General features: G+C 42.1%; 1 non-coding gene across 1 annotated transcript; it reads left to right on the top strand.

Moving 5' to 3' along the window:
• Positions 1-997: 997 nt before the first annotated feature.
• LOC120253754 lies at positions 998-1104 on the top strand. The gene has a single exon (XR_005534399.1). It is a non-coding gene; the product is annotated as a small nucleolar RNA R71 (small nucleolar RNA).
• The last annotated feature ends 14120 nt before the right edge of the window (positions 1105-15224 follow it).

Below are 15224 nucleotides of genomic sequence, written 5' to 3'. Positions count from 1 at the left end.
AACAAAAGGAATACTGATGTGGAGTTGTTTGAACAAACTTAGGAACTTCTTGTACTATTCATCCCCTTGGTCATTCTTCAATCTAGAGGGATAAGGGATTCTTGGCTTGAAAGGTGGGGGTGTCACCTCCTTCTCTTTGCTTGCTCCCTTCTCAACCTCTATAACCTTGGGTGCGTGTTCATTGGGCTTCTCACTCAGAAGCTTACCCTTAACCTCACGACCACTTCTCAAAGTGATCGCCTTCATATGCTCTTTAGTGTTGGTCTCAGTGTTACTCAGCAAGCTTTCTTGTGGCCATTCTGATAAGGACTTCACAATCTGCCCTACTTGATTTTCAAGATTATGCAAAGAGGCGATGTGGTTGCGAAATGTAGCTTCCGCTAATTGGAAGCTTGTATCAGATGATAGCACAAACCTAGTTAAGGCCTTCTTCAAATCGTTCATCCGGGTCTCAAACATGAAACTCTATTTTTCATGTTTGGGGCTTGCTGTTGTTGTTGGAAACCTGGTGGCACAATGGCCTTTTGTGGACCTTGGTCGCTCCATGAGAAATTGGGATGACTCTTCCAACATGGATTGTAGGTGTTTCTTTATGGGTTTCCTTGATTCCTCATAGTATTCCCTACAAAATCGACATTCTCAAAAGAAGATGCATCACCAATAGAGATCGGGCAATTGGAGGGAGCATGTCCTCCACCACACCCAGTGCAAGTAGTCACGGCCGCTACTCTATTCGTAGTTAGGAGATCTAACTTCTTACTCAATGATTCCACTTGAGCCGCCAATGAGGTTACTACATCTATGTCATAGAGGCCGGCCACCTTCTTCTTCTACCTAGCATTCCATTAGTAGTTGTTTAACCACATTTCTTCAATTAGTTGATGGACCTCATCAGGGGTCTTGCTACGTAAGGTACCTCTTGCTGTCGCATCCAAGAGTTGCCTTGTACTCCGGATTTAAACCGTTGTAAAAGGTCTGAACAATCATCCACTCCGGGAATTGATGTTGCGGGCACTTTCTCAGGAGCTCCTTGAACCTTTCTCACGTCTCAAATAGAGACTCCAATTCCAATTGTACAAAGGATGAGATCTCATTCCTAAGCTTCGTAGATTTTCCGGGAGGGAAATAGCGGGCAAGAAAAAGCTTCTACCATCTCCACCCATGTGGTAATTGATGCTCAAGGTAATGAGTGTTGTCATGCCCTAGAACCTAATCGGGACGCGTGGCAGCCACCACGATGACAAGAAGTTGGTCCAACAACGGCCCCATCTTCAGGTCGCCGTAAGGCTCAATATAAACCTATTATCACAATTACATAACTAGATGACAAAATAATAATAAGATCACAATTGGGTTCCCTAACACTAGGGACCCTAAACACAAGTAGCATCAACAATAGATACAAACAGAGGTTTTTAGATACAACCAAAAAAATACAAATACATGAACAACATATAAAGGTCAAGTCTAGTGGATCCATAAATTTTTACATGCATACTATAACAAACCTAAACAAGAAGTTCGGGATAAGTCACTCTCTTTGATGCATAGCACAACTCGTCCAATGTCACGATGCGAAAAGATAAAAAGAAAGGGGAGTGGTGAGTAACGGATGTTACACAGTGAGTAGAGTCAGCATAGATGTAATAGAGTGATAAAGTATTTCAAATAGTAATTTCCACATGAATTGTAACATATAAAAATCAATTCTAAGTATTCAACATATTAACAAATAACACAAGGTTCATCAAAAAAACAAATAACATTTTAAAAACACAATGAACATAGCTCGAAAGAATAAAAGCGGCCTAAAAACAATTCCCACACTAATCGTGACTGCCACTAGCTATGAGACAACCAAGGAGTTTTTAAAATTTTTTTTTTAAATTTAAAAAGGTTGCCTTTCCTTTGTGTTGGCCACTGAGATCCCCGTGTGGTGACCCCGGGTTTCTCACATAAAAACAACCCCTTGTCAATGGATCCACGCACCTCATGACCAAGGGTAAACCAGGGGGTTAACCACGCCACCTCACATCAGGCCGGACTGTGGAAACCCACACTGCAGTGTCGGACTAAAGTCCGCCATCACCATGAGCCCGAGATGCCACAATATAATTCTTTCTAATTTCTAATTCAAAGAATCCATCATACAATGTTTAAAACAGGAAATGTACATTAAACCATGTTCCATTTGCATATAAATACGGAAATATACACCAAACCATATTCCATTTTGATAAGTGTCAAAAATGTAGATGTTTTTCATGCATATATCGTATTCACTTTGCATGTATTTTGTGAGGTTTGATGCCCGTTTTTGCGCTTAATCATCTATTATTTGCTTTGTAGGGCACAAAGGAAGCCATGGACAACAAGAAGATATCATTTTGGGCGAAAAAAAGAAGAAAAGCAGAATTTCATACTACCCCATACTACCCGAGTATGAGGGCAGTATCTAATGTTGCGTGATTGATTTGGAGTGTCTACCTAGATTTCCATACTACCCAGTATGGGGGCCATATGTACCCCGTATGGATCGCGAATCTATGGTTTTTGGGTGCTATACGACACCCATACGACCCCCATACGACCCGTATGCCTCGGGGGGTATAAAATACCAACTTTTAGGGCGAGAAAAAAAGGGGACTTTTTGGTTGGACCTTTTTCTTGGCCGACTTTGGGGAGATCACTTGGGAGATTTTTGGGTGACCTTGGGAAGGAGAAGAAGGGAAAGGAAGCTAGAAGATCATTCAAGCCCAAGGTCCAAGACTCTCAAGGCAAGAAGGCAACATCATTCAATTGGAGATTTACCACGATTTGAAGGAAGGAGACCCGCGGCTAGAGGAAGCGTCATTTGGCATTCCTTTGGCGGGGAAAGCGTCATTCGGCACATTCTTCACCTCCTCCTTCACCATTTCATCTAAGGAGTGTCATTTATGCTTTTGTTTCATGTTTTGCCTCGTTGTATTGCTTGTTGTGGGATGATGACACACTAGACCCCCAAGGCCACAGGGTGTTGGTGAACCTTGGGGGGTTTTATCATGTATGTTGGATGATAACTTGTTAATTCCATGCTTGGGTAATTTTGAGATTTAATCCATTGTGTTTCATGCTAAGTGCTACACTAAGGAGAAATCCGTAGCTCTTTTTATGAATGATGCATGTAGATGTAACTTTCGCATGTATTAGGGTCATGAATGGATTAAAAGGGGATGCTTGTATCATCACGCGAAATCGTGTGTTTGGTAGCCCTCCATGTAGGTTTAATCCGAAGAAGAGTAGGTTTAATCCCAAGTGAGATTTCCTCAGTACTCAATGCAATCGTAGGGAATGTGGATTTGGAAGAAATTCCTATCCATGTTAGAATGGGATTAGGGTTCAATCGCCGAGAAATTGGGGTTGTTCTAATCTTGGAATCTAATGGTCCATTTTACCCTTGCATCTTTAGATCATTATCCATGTTGCATGATAAACCCCTCAAGGGGATCCTCATCCATAGGCCTTTGCACCTCATTGATTTTTCTTGCTTGCTTATTGCTTGTTCTCTCTAATTTGGTTATAATCTCGTTTTAGCTTTAATTACATTTAGTAGAGTAAAAATCCATCACTTGAGATCTTATGCTAGATAATAGCTCGAGAGGAAGTAATAGGAGATCCTTAGCATCGTGGAATACGATCCTCGTGTCTTCACGCGGGTATTACTTAGCGATCCCGTACACTTGCGTGAAGCAATCAAGTTTTTATCGCCGTTGCTGGGGAACTTTAAAGGAATTCTAGGAAACTTTTTAGATTATTACTCTAGCCATTTCATTCTTTACTTATTTTTTTTATTATTATTTTTATTTTTCTTTTCCTTTAATCTTAACTTTCTATCATCTTTCTTGGTCTTGCAAGGTACGGTGCATGACACGTCTGTCTCGTTCGTACATCATGGTTAATCCGAACATCAAGTTGGAAGACTGCGTACACAAATTTGATGGTTGGATTAATTTTGCAAACTTCGAGCAACATTTTTTTCACACCATCGAGACAACCATTTATATACTACTGTCGCTATACGGGGATTCTAGCATATCTTTTTGATGGTTGCGGTGGCACGAGTGTTTGAGACCTTTATGAAAAGTGGAACACCATCAGTGAGTGAAGGAAGCATATCACCAATTGAACAGTTTGTTTTGACCACCGTGGGTCGACAGTTTGCCACCATGAATCCCTCCTTGGAAGACCGTGCTGAAATGGGCCAAGTGTCGGGGAAGGATACAGGTGTGCACCTTGGGGGCAGCAGATTTGAGGCGATATGAAGGTCTTGGAAATAATGCCGAGTGTTGTGAACTTTGTATTCATGAGTACGGGACAACGATTACGATGAGAGTGCGAGAGTGCAGTAGAAGAGGTAGGATCGAACAGGTGATGGGCTTTGGAGCAGAGAGTTGATGCAGTCAAGCGAGGAAGCACCAGATTTGGAGTTGAAAACACTACACGAACACACGGGTATGCCTTCTTGGGAGAAGATACACAACTTCGGTCATCATCTCTTCAAACCCTAACGAGTTAAGCGAGAAAAAAATGGGTTGGTGGATGTACTAAAGAGACACAAGAGAGCAATTGCTTGGAAGATCGCTGACATTAGAGGGATAAATCCATCTGTTTGCACTCATAAAATTCTAATGACGGACGATCACAGACCCAAAGCCTTGCCACAATGAAGACTCAGTCCAAATATGAAAGAAGTGGTCCGGGCAGAAATCATCAAGCTTCTCGATGTGGGCATTATCTACCCGATATCAGACAGTGAGTGGGTTAGCCCTGTACAAGTGGTTCCAAAGAAAGAGGGAATGACCATAATCACCAATGAGAAAAATGAGTTAATCCCGACTCATACAACAACCGGGTGGAGGGTATACAATATAGAAAATTGAATGATGCCACCCGAAAAGATCATTTTCCCCTACCATTCAATGACCAAATGCTGTAGCGGTTAGTTGGGCATGGCTACTATTGTTTTTTGGATGGGTTCTCTGGTTATTTCCAAATTCCCATCGCCCCCGAAGATCAGGAGAAGACTACGTTCACTTGTCCGTATGGCACATTTGCTTATCGCCGCATGCCTTTCGGGGCTATGTAGCGTCGACCACCTTTTCGAGGATGCATGATGACCATTTTTTTGAAGACATGGTAGAAGATTTTATGGAGGTGTTTATGGGACGATTTTTTTCCGTCTTTGGTGATTCATTCGATGTGTGCCTCAAGAACCTTGAGCGGGTCCTCATTCGATGTCAAGAGACCAAACTTGTGCTAAGTTGGGAGAAATGTCATTTCATGGTCCAAGAGGGGATAGTCTTGGGGCGCAAAATTTTGAAATATGGAATTGAGGTTGACAAGGCAAAGATTTCCACCATCGAAAAAAATTGCCACCTCAAATTTCGTGAAGGCCATAAGAAGTTTTTTTGGGACATCCCGGGGTTCTATAGAAGATTCATCAAGGATTTTTCTAAAAATTTCTAGACCCCTAATGAGGTTATTGGAAAAGGATGTCACATTCGAGTTTGATAATGACTGCATGACATCCTTCATGGCACTCAAGGAGAAACTAATTCAAGGGCCGATTATGGTAGCCCCAGATTAGGACTCCCCCATTCGAATTGATGTGTGATGCAAGTGACTTTGCGGTTGAGGGCGGTGCTTGGTCGTGAGGAGGGACAAAACATTTCCACCCATTTTACTACATAAGTAAGACTCTAGCAGGGAGCCCAAGCGAATTACACTATGATTTGAAAAGGAGCTACTTGCCGTGGTATTTGCCTTTGATAAGTTCCGGTCATATTTGGTTCTTTCTAAAAAGGTGGTGTACACTGATCATTCAACTTTAAGGTACTTGCTTAGCAAATCAGATGTCAAACCATGTTTGATTAGGTGGGTCTTGCTGCTTCAAGAATTTGACACGGAGATTAAGGACAAGCGGGGAGGCGAGAGAATCTTACAGCTGATCATTTATCCCATTTGGAGGGCTCTAGCACAGAAACTATGAGAGACAAGGACATTAATGACTCATTCCCTGAATAACACTTGTATAATATCCAGGTAGTAGAAGAGGGAACCATCCTAGTTTGCCGATTTCGCTAATTACTTGGTTGGTAGGGTCATCCCGAAATGGTTTACATATCAACAAAGGAAGAAATTCTTTTCAGACCTCAAGCACTACATCTGGGAAGATCCATACCTATTCAGTGTTTGTTCTGATCAGGTATCTCGAAGATGTGTTTCTAGGGCTGAGGGTCTAAGCATTTTGAGGCATTGCCACTTGGGACCCTTGGTGGCCATTATGATGCGAATAGAACAACGATGAAAAATTCTTGATGCGAGGTTTCTATTGGCCATCGGTGTTCCATGACACCCGAAATTCATTCAAGCTTGTGATAGATGTCGGTGAATTGATAACATATCTCATCGGGATGAGATGCCCTAAAGTGGAACCAAGCACGTGAAGTTTTTGATGTGTGGGGGGATTGATTTTATGGGACCTTTTACGAGCTCCCATGGATACAAGTTCATACTCGTGGCGATCGATTATGTGTCTAAATGGGTGGAGGCTCAAGCATTGCAAACAAATGATGCGAGGGTGGTGGTAAAGTTTTTGAAGAAATTATTCTCCAGGTTCGGTGCACCACGGGCTATCATTTGTGATAGAGGCACTCATTTCTGTAATGCCCATTTCGCTAAGATATTGAAGCGCTATGGAGTCTCCCATAAAAATGGCAACAACTTACCACCCACAAACTAGCGGGCGGGGTAGAAGTGTCAAGCGAGGTTTAAAGCGAATCACGGAGAAGGCGTATCTCATAATCGAAGGGATTAGGCAGAACATCTCGATGACGCTCTCTGGGCATACAGAATAGCTTACAAGACTCCTATTGGAATAACTCCATATAGACTAGTCTATGGAAAAGCTTGCCATTTATCGGTTGAGCTCGAGCATAAAAGCTTATTGGGCCATTAAGTTTTACGAATCTTGACTCTTCTCTTGCGAGGGTGCAAGAGGAAGCTTCAACTGAATGAACTTGACGAGTGGCGCTCAAGGCATATGAGAGTTCAAAAGCTCTATAAAGAAAAAAAGTAAAAAGAGTACCACGACAGACGCATCAAGCACCCTAAGCGGTTTCATGAGCGCGATCAAGTCCCTCTTGTTCAACTCCGGGGCTGAAATTATTTCCGGGGAAGCTAAGATCACGTTGGTCGAGGTCCATACACGGTTACTCAAGTCTTCCCACATGGAGCGGTTGAGGTAACCCACACGGAAAACGGCACTTTTAAGGTCAATGGGCAGTGATTAAAATTTTACTTTAATAACAATGCTATAAAGGAAACCGGGGGTGGCATCAAACTCTTTAAACCCCCATGAGGTAAGGAATGAGGTATGTCAGGCTCGTGACGTTAAACAAGCGCTTCTTGGGAGGCAACCCAAGTGTTCGGTGGTGTTTGCTTGCATTTTTCGTATTCTATGTCTTAGTTCATTTCAATTCTCATATTTCTTAGACTTGTTTTACTTTTGAATAAGTTCATGCTCACACACTTGGCATAGTGCTCTCATCGTTTTAATTGTGGTATATTTGTGCAACTTCTTGAGAAACTCATATTTAGGTGTTAATTCAAGCACTAGATCGTCGTTTTATTCAATTTACTCATTTTTGGAGGAGTCTTTGAGCTTGCTATATCATTTTTTTCATCATTTGTGGCAGGTTTTCGAAGTTTTTATTGGTTTTAATGGTTATACGGCCTTACTGGGCCGTATGGTGGCCGTCTGAGACGAGCACAGAGGTTCTGTGCCGTCATAGACGGCCCCCATATGGCCCCCCCCATATGGGGCCATCAGCGATGGGAGAACCCTCGGCTGAGAGGGCCTTTTGGCCCATATGCCCACCATACGGGGCCATATGGATCGTGCATTAAGGGTAAAATGGTTATTTTGCACTAGTGGCATCTTTACATGATTGCACTATAAGTTGTGTGTGAAAATCCTGGCAAAAACAGGGGCAATTCGGTCATTTGGATTTTATTCCCATTCCTGTGTTAGAGGGTCAATAGAGTAATTTAGAAAAAGAAAAAAATTTGTAGCAGCACATTAGTGTAGTTAAACCAGCCTATTCCTGTAGTTTTTGCAGCCCAACACTATTGATTACATGCGATGCATCGTAGCATCCCGATACTGTAGCAAGGATGCCACTATAGGCGTCCACACTGTAGTAACTGACACTGTAGCAGCCGAGAGTTAATATCCAAATCCTTTTCTTTTCCTTCTTCTTTTCCTTCTTCATGCCGGCCTAACCCTCAAAAATATAGAATCTATTTCCATGACCAATTCCAGCGAACCAACATCGAAAATTTACTCCTCATATCCTCTTGAGTAAGGTAAGAGCCTTTATCCGAGTTTTTAGTATATATTTCTTCCGTATTTTCATTGTATTCATTGTTTAGAAACCTAGACTAAAACCTTAGATTTTCCATGATTTGTGGGAGTTTTTGGGCTTAAAATGAAGCCCTTGATGTTGTCAATAGTTATTCATGAAAATTGTGGCGATATTCCATCGTTTGATGTTGTAAAGTGAGAGAAAATCATTTGTAAGGTTCGGGTTTACTGCAGCAATCCCAAAGTTACTGTATCACCAAAACTTTTGAGCCTTTTCTGGTATTTCTTTGGTCCACATTGAAGCTCTCTTTGCCCTGAACTCATTGGGACTAGGGTTATTCCATTCTGAAGTCGTTTGGGTACAAAATGACAATGTTTTGCCCTAAAACCCTAAGGTTTTGTATTAGACATGTATAATTGTATTTTCATGTATTTTCTTTTGGCCATCATTCTTATGTTCATTAGAATTTGGATTCCCTGCGTGTATTTAGGTGGCAAAGCATCCTCTAAGGGGAAGGAACTCGCCGAACAGTTAGCGCGTCTCAGGACGAGACGGCTGGTTCTGTGAGTGGTTAAATTTATAATTGCATAGATTTAATAAGAGTACTAAAGTATTTCTTCATGTGTTTTATCACATAAATTTGATGATAAATTGGTTTCCTTGATACATATTTTGAGTACAAATTTACTTGAAATGGTTAAACCTAGAATGGTTATACCTATTTATTTTGAAAGAAACATGTTTACTTGCATTCCTGTATTTATATGCAAATAGAATATGGTTTGATGTATATTTCCGTATTTATATGCAAATGTGATTGCTTCCCCGCAAGTGTACGGGATCGCCAAGTAATACCTCGCGTGAAGACACGAGGATCGTATTCCACGGGGCTAAGGATCTCCTATTACTCCCTGTCGAGCTATTATCTAGCCTAAGATCTCAAGTGATGGATTTTTACTCTACTAAATGTAATTAAAGCTAAAACAAGATTATGAGCAAATTAGAGAGAACAAGCAATAATCAAGCAAGAAAATCAATGAGGTGCAAAGGCCTATGGATGAGGATCCCCTTGAGGGGTTATCATGCAACATGGATGATGATCTAAAGATGCAAGGGTAAAATGGACCATGAGATTCCAAGATTAGAACAACCCCAATTTCTCGGCGATTGAACCCTAATCCATACGAACATGGACATGAATTTCTTAAAAATCCACATTCCTACGATTGCATTGAGTACGAGGAAATCTCACTTAGGATTAAACCTACTCTTCTTCGGATTAAACCTACATGGAGGGCTACCAAACACATGATTTCTCGGCGTGATGATACAAGCATCCCCTTTTAATCCATTCATGACCTAATACATGCGAACAAGTTACATCTACATGCATCATTCATAAAAGAGCTACGGATTTCTCCTTAGTGTAGCACTTAGCATGAAAACAATGGATTAAATCTCAAAATTACCCAAGCATGGAATTAACAAGTTATCATCCAACATACATGATAAAACCCCCCCAAGGTTCACCAACACCCTGTGGCCTTGGGGGTCTAGTGTGTCATCATCCCACAACAAGCAATACAACGAGGCAAAACATGAAACAAAAGCATAAATGACACTCCTTAGATGAAATGGTGAAGGAGGAGGTGAAGAATGTGCCGAATGACGCTTTCCCCGCCAAAGGAATGCCAAATGACGCTTCCTCTAGCCGCGGGTCTCCTTCCTTCAAATCGTGGTAAATCTCCCATTGAATGATGTTGCCTTCTTGCCTTGAGAGTCTTGGACCTTGGCCTTGAATGATCTTCTAGCTTCCTTGCCCTTCTTCTCCTTCCCAAGGTCACCCAAAATCTCCCAAGTGATCTCCCCAAAGTCGGCTAAGAAAAGGTCCATCCAAAAGTCCCCTTTTTCTGCCCTAAAAGTTGGTATTTATACCCCCCGAGGCATACGGGTCGTATGGGGGTCGTATAGCACCCAATAACCCTAGATTCATGATCCATACAGGGTACATACGGCCCCCATACTGGGTAGTATGGAAATCTGGGCAGACACTCCAAATCAATCCGCTGCTACAGTGCATACGGCCCCCATACTGGGTAGTATGGGTGTAGTATGAAATTCTTGTTTTCTTCTCATTTCACCCAAATGATATCTTCTTGTTCTCCATGGCTTCCTTGTGCCCTACAAAGGAAATAATAGATGATTAAGCGCAAAACGGGCATCAAACCTCACAAAATACATGCAAAGTGAATACGATATATGCATGAAAACATCTACATTTAGACACTTATCAAATATCCCCACACTTAAGCGTTGCTTGTCCCCAAGCAAACAACTCATCAAAAACAAAGAGACTGAGAAGTGGCTAAATGCATTACCTCTGGCACCAAGTAAATATAAGACTCCAAAAGCAATGGACAATGATACATAGATGTTGAGTCATAGTCAACAAGCATAATAAAAATATCGTGTCTCACCCCTTATATGTCTGTGCCGTGTAAGTAAATCTTATATCTCATATGCCCTGATCTTGTCTAGCCTAAGGACTTCAATCAGTACAGCTCTAGATGCTAATCACTGCACTTACAAAGAATACTAAGTCTTAAACTACTAAGTGCTACTTCAATGGCCAAATAAGATCCTTCTAATTCTATACCTTGAAACTAAGTCCACTTTCTACTCAAAACCTTTGGTAGGTACTCAAAAGGATCACTAGGTTTTATTTTCATTTCATCATTCATTTCTTTTTCTTTTTTTTTTCGAGTCCGACTAACGTAGACTGCAAGAAAATCATTTTGAAATCTTTCTGGAGGGTGCACATGCTGGTTAGGCACAAGAGCCACCAAACTACTCGATTACACTCTACATAGACGCATTCATGCTTCAAAAGCAGAGGAATACTGACATAGACTCATTTTTTTTCTTTTTTTTTCTTTTATTTTTCCTTCATTTCATTTTTTTAATTTTTTTTCACATTCACCCAAGATCACATCTTCAGAGTACTCTACATGACAAAAAACTAGGATTAGCTCAACAAGACTTAGAAGTTCTTAAGAGTCCATTGAAGGAAAGAACTTAGTGTTCTAAGGCCAAGTACTCAAAGTAGTGTGTTACGCATACAAGAGAGTTAGAGAGTAGTCACATTGGGTATTCCCAGGGCATCGACAAAAAATCAGTGCACATGACAATACTAGGGGTAAAACAGGATTCAATAAAGCATTGAAACAAGTAACTCACATCAATCATTAGTCCAAGCTAAAAGAATCTTACAAGAATGAACAAAGCCATCATAGGTAACACTAGCATGTAGCAAATGATCCTAATACATGAAATACACCCATACCCACACTTAGTGTTGTACATTGCCCTTAATGTACACTAATCATGAAAAATATGCAAGATAAAGCAATTGACAAGATCCCCTTGCTTATATCCCGCAAGTGCACGGGCTTGTCGAAGTAATAATCCCGGGTGAGCGGGGTCAAATCCACAGGGAGTAGGGATTGAAAATACTTAATTTGATTCTTAGCTATGTGGAATATCAATAGTGATAAGTGTGAAATTGATTCAATTCTCAACAATAAAAACAACAAGTGAAAGAGCAAAAGTAAGAAGAGGGTAAGGCAATCGATAAAGATGGGGTACTCGGATAATGCTTCACATAGGATAATCGCCTCAAGTGCAAGAACTCTCTATTATGCTTCCTAATCAATGCAACGGTGAGTCGTGGAAATCCTTACATACATAGTCCCAAATCTAAGGTCAACTATGCCTAACTCTATACATGTCCCGGAGGAGAAATCGAACAATCTCAACACCTCGCATTCGCATAGAGTTGCAATGAACTCTAGGGATTCCAAGTGATAAATCTCTTCCTAAATATAGACCTAACCCTTTGGTCCAGATGGAATGTCCCTAGCCATAATTAAGCCCTAGATACTAAGATCCTCTCAACGCTTCACTCCATTGCACGCGCAACTAGGCCCCAGCGGAGGTTCATCCCTTAGACCATTCACTCTATTATGGCCGCAAAGAACTCAAGGAACGGAGGTAGAATCTATCACGCCAGAGGGGAAAGGGGACGCTCCTGTACCTCTCGACTCACCCTCTCAACCCTCTCCAACCTAGCTTTGTCTAACGCTCGTGGTGTGTTACTTACTCACAAGGTTACCAACAAGAACTCTCAACCCTAGTGTCACTCTAGGGGAAATGTTCATACAATCAAGCATTCAAGGTTGGAACTCACAATAAACATCAATTTATTGAAAGCATAATAATGAAGTTCAATGAAACGAATACATCCTAGGGTTCACAATCATCCAAGTACCCACTAGGGGTTTATCTCTCCATGGAGCTTAATGCAATCAAAGAAATCGAATGTAAAAGCAATGAATCCATAAAGAAACCACCTCGATGGTCGTGTTGATGGTCTTGTGGAGAGTCCTCTACTCGTCGTCCAAAGATTCCTTCGTCCGGTATAGGATACGCCTCGATCAAAGCTCCCCTGCCAACCTTTTTCCTAATGAAATCACGATGTCGGAGCCATAGAACTTCCCCAAAACCTTGGCCAATACCCCTCGAAACCCTAGCCGAAGTCCTCTCACAAGTTGGGGAAAAGACGGAGAAAAAATACTGAAATCGGGGCTGAAATCGGCTTTAAATAGGGCTGGAATTGGGCGACTCCACGGGCGTGTACGGAACACGCGCCCGTGCAGAATTTCCACACGGCCGTGGATAATTTCCACACGCCCATGTGGATTCTCTGTTTTTGTGATTTTCGGCAGCCTGTGAACAGTAACTGGTACATTGATCTACAGTTATTTGCTACAGTACCTGCTATAGTACTGTTCCGAAAAATACTCCCGAATTCACTTTTTATCGAGGTAACATAAACGGGCACACGTTCATGCCGTGGATCGCTTTGCTTCTTCAATGACGGATAAGATGATGGAGATCTTGTTTTATGTGCATAAGTCGGAATGCTTGACTGTGACTGCCCTTGTGCCCCTCCAAATGGTTGTGTAAACTCAAATACGGGGAGGTTGGCACACACTCTACCATCTCGCGGCCGACTTATATCTTCGCGTTTGAACTTTAGCAAGATTTCATCCAAAATCAGTGCATTGTGATCCACATTGGCTTCTTTCCTTCATAATTGGTTTCACAACCCTACATGCACGAAAGTAACATAAAAACACACATATTAGTGTAAAAACTAGAGGAAAGTAATGCTCAACATAAGGAAATAATGCTTCGCATTCATATCGCACAAGCACTTATCAGCAATGCAAATAATAAAGGAGGGTGAAAACAAACACCCCGGTTCAACTTGTGCTCGTCGTGAGGTAGGACGTGAGAAAATGTGTGGTGAGCAATACATGTCTCGTCCGACCTCCATTAAAAACAGGAAAGCCCACCAAATTCCCTTAATGCCCTGAGAGGCAAAAAGGGGGCATCATCATTCCATATAGAATTTAAAAATACAAGCACAAGGGGAAAACTAGAGAGTAGTAAACAAAAACACAAAGATGAAAATAAACTAAAGTTCGACAACACAAGTCGGTAGGGTAGAACCATGCCAACTTAACAAAATACAAAACAAAGCAAGCAAAAGTAAACAATATTTGTCCAAGCTCCAACAAGCTGCTACTCATCACAATCTGGTGCTAGTGGTGGTGGCATGGCGGTAGAAGAAGTGGCTACAATGTGCGAGGATGAACCACAGTAGGAAGTGATAAAACGGTGAAGATCTGCCTCGAGCCGGCCCTGTCCCTCAATGATCTGGTAAAGCTGGCCACGAATCTCACACTGCTCCTGACGCACAGTCCGAACCTCGCCCTCAAGCCCCCTCAGTCTCATGTCAAAGTCAGGTAAAGATGTAGCGCCGGGGGTAGGAGCAGGCGCACCGTCAGGGTATAACTCTGTGTGCTCAGCCTGTCGCTGATTAGAATCACCAGTGGCCTGGTGGCATGTGGGTCTGCCACGTGCAACCATCAAGCCTATCGCCCATATGTGGGTTGGTCCGAGGGGTACTGTACCTCCTACAACGGTCATGCCTCGCGTCTGCTCAAGTAAACCCATGCCACGGATCAATCTAGTCACATAGGGCCCAATAAATATAGCTCACAATCGTGTATATGAGCCCTGGTTAAGAAATGCATCGGCGACAAGGTGGCCAAGGTGAGTAGGCCGTCGCTCAAAGATGCCATACATCGTATAAATATCGGCTTGAGTCACAACCCCTTGCTATCGGTCCGGCCCCCAAATGGATTGAGCAATCCAAGCATGAATGAATGCGTGTCTTGGGTCAATCATAGTGCGAGGCCTTTCGTGTTTGATCATCACCCGCCAAAGTCACCCAATAGTTGCTTCATCCCACTCCACTTGGGAGATCAAGCTTAAGACGCTTACGGGCATGGAGTTGATAAACTCATCATCATAAATCCCCAAAGTATTTGGCAAAATCCAAGTGGTGCATAGTACACTTCCATCAAAAAGCTTGAAAATAGATGGTGATAATTTTCCTATTCCACACGGAATCTCCATCTTGTTGTGCCTCAAATGTACTCAAAACCTCCAAGGTTAATTGACGAATGGTTGGCTCGTTTATGGCAAAAAGCTTGTCCCAACAATTCTTCGATAGCCATTCCCTTACTTGACTTGCAATCCCAAGGCTCTCCACAAGTCCCCACTCAAGGTAGCACAATGTTCCAAATGGTTTTGTTTTCAGTCGATCATATCTCTCTCGATGATGGGATAACTTGAAGATGGGCTCATCGGGTGCAGAGGAGGGCCCGGTGGTCCTTAGGCGCTTGGAGG

This window comes from Dioscorea cayenensis, unplaced genomic scaffold (assembly GCF_009730915.1).
Source record: "Dioscorea cayenensis subsp. rotundata cultivar TDr96_F1 unplaced genomic scaffold, TDr96_F1_v2_PseudoChromosome.rev07_lg8_w22 25.fasta BLBR01000187.1, whole genome shotgun sequence".
NCBI lineage: Eukaryota > Viridiplantae > Streptophyta > Magnoliopsida > Dioscoreales > Dioscoreaceae > Dioscorea > Dioscorea cayenensis.
This window is presented reverse-complemented; position numbering and strand designations above follow the sequence as displayed.